The sequence below is a fragment of the Arachis stenosperma genome, chromosome 6 (genome assembly GCF_014773155.1).
Source record: "Arachis stenosperma cultivar V10309 chromosome 6, arast.V10309.gnm1.PFL2, whole genome shotgun sequence".
Classification (NCBI taxonomy): Eukaryota; Viridiplantae; Streptophyta; class Magnoliopsida; order Fabales; family Fabaceae; genus Arachis; species Arachis stenosperma.
In genome coordinates this window covers 48,641,758-48,644,178 of record NC_080382.1, presented here as the reverse complement: position 1 = coordinate 48,644,178, position 2,421 = coordinate 48,641,758, and the positions used below count along the sequence as shown (strand labels likewise).

At 39.4% G+C, this 2,421-nt stretch overlaps 1 non-coding gene across 1 annotated transcript; it reads right to left on the bottom strand.

The window, feature by feature from the left end:
• Nucleotides 1-1,082: 1,082 nt before the first annotated feature.
• LOC130938327 (small nucleolar RNA R71) lies at nucleotides 1,083-1,190 on the bottom strand. The gene has a single exon (XR_009069497.1). It is a non-coding gene; the product is annotated as a small nucleolar RNA R71 (small nucleolar RNA).
• Nucleotides 1,191-2,421: the final 1,231 nt, after the last annotated feature.

Below are 2,421 nucleotides of genomic sequence, written 5' to 3'. Positions count from 1 at the left end.
ATTCTTGGCGTTTAACGCCAGGATGGCACAAGAGCGAAGATTTTGTTTTTAATTCAGATTTTTTTCAAATCTCCATAATTTTTTAAAAATCAAATCTTTTTAAATTATTTTTCAATCATATCTTTTCAATCATATATCTTTAAAACCATAACTTTTCAATCATATCTTCTTAATCACATCTTTTTCAAAATAGTTTTCAATCATATCCTTTTGATTTCTAATTTCAAAATCTTTTTGAAAAATCACTTTATTTCTTTCCCAACTTTAATTTTCGAAAATCATTCTTCAGTTTTTCAAAATTTCTTCAAAATCTTTTAATTTATTTACGAAAATTCTTCCCCTCTTCTCACATCCTTCTATTTAAGGACTAACACTCCTCCACTATCAACAATTAGAACTCTATCTCTCTTGATAAGTTTGAATTCTTCTTCTTCTACCTCCTCCTTCTATTCTTCTTTTCCTCTAACATCTCAAGGAATCTCTATACTGAGACATAGAGGATTCCATATTTTCTTGTCCTCTTCTCTTTCATATGAGTAGGAGCAAAGACAAAAGCATTCTTGTTGAGGCTGACCCTGAACCTGAAAGGACCTTGAAGCGAAAGCTAAGAGAAGCTAAAGCACTACTCTCTGTAGAGGACCTAACAAAAATCTTCAAACAAGAAGAAGACATGGCAGCCGAAAACAACAACAATGCCAACAATGCCAACAATGCAAGGAAGGTGCTGGGTGACTTTACTGCACCTACTCCCGACTTCTATGGGAGAAGCATCTCTATCCCTGCCATTGGAGCAAACAACTTTGAGCTTAGGCCTCAATTAGTTTCTCTAATGCAACAGAATTGCAAGTTCCATGGACTTCCATTGGAAGATCCTCATAAGCTTTTAGCTAAATTCTTGCAAATCTGTGACACTGTCAAGACCAATGGGGTTGACCCTGAGGTCTACAGACATATGCTATTCCCTTTTGCTGTAAGAGACAAAGCTAGGATAGTTGGACTCACAACCTAAAGAAAGCCTGAACTCTTGGGAAAAGCTAGTCAATGCCTTCTTGGCAAAGTTCTTTCCACCTCAAAAATTGAGTAAGCTTAGAGTGGAAGTCCAAACCTTCATACAGAAGGAAGGTGAATCCCTCTATGAAGCTTGGGAAAGATACAAACCATTGATTAGAAAGTGTCCTTCTAACATGCTTTCTGAATGGAGCATCATAGGTATCTTCTATGATGGTCTATCTGAACTATCCAATATGTTATTGGACAGCTCTGCTGGAGGATCTCTTCATCTGAAGAAGACGCCTACAGAGGCTCAAGAACTCTTTGAAATGGTTGCAAATAACCAATTCATGTACACTTCTGAAAGGAATCCTGTGAACAATGGGACGAATCAGAAGAAAGGAGTTCTTGAGATTGATACTCTGAATGCCGTGTTGGCTCAGAACAAAATATTGACTCAGCAAGTCAATATGATTTCTCAAAGTATGATTGGAATGCAAGCTGCACCAGGCAGTACTAAGGACGCTTCATCTGAAGAAGAAGCTTATGATCCTGAGAACCCATCAATGGAAGAGGTGAATTACATGGGAGAACCCTATGGAAACACCTATAATCCTTCATGGAGAAATCATCCAAATCTCTCATGGAAGGATCAACAGAGACCTCAAAAAGGTTTCAACAATAATAATGGTGGAAAAAACAGGTTTAGCAATGACAAGCCTTTTTCATCATCTTCTCAGCAACAGACAGAGAATTCTAAGCAGAGCCACTCTGACATAGCAACCATGGTCTCTGATCTAATCAAAACCACTCAAAGTTTCATGACTGAAACAAGGTCCTCCATTAGAAACTTGGAGGCACAAGTGGGTCAGCTGAGTAAGAAAGTTACTGAACTCCCTCCTAGTACTCTTCCAAGCAATACAGAAGAGAATCCAAAAGGAGAGTGTAAGGCCATAAACATGGCCGAATTTGGAGAGGAGAAAGAGGCAGTGAGTGCCACTGAGGAAGACCTCAATGGACGTCCACTGGCCTCCAATGAGTTCCCTAATGAGGAACCCTGGGAATCTGAGGCTCACACTGAGACCATAGAGATTCCATTGGAATTACTTCTGCCATTCATGAGCTCTGATGAGTATTCTTCCTCTGAAGAGGACGAAGATGTCACTGAAGAGCAAGTTGCTAAGTACCTTGGAGCAATCATGAAGCTAAATGACAAGTTATTTGGTAATGAAACTTGGGAGGATGAACCCCCTTTGCTCACTGGTGCACGAAATTGTGATCAATACTTTTCCAAACATAAACAATCCCTAGTAAGGGCTCCAAAGACTTGGTGCTCAATACCATGGCATAAACACAACTTCGCACAACTAACCAGCAAGTGCACTGGGTCGTCCAAGTAATAAACCTTACGCGAGTAAGGGTCGATCCCAC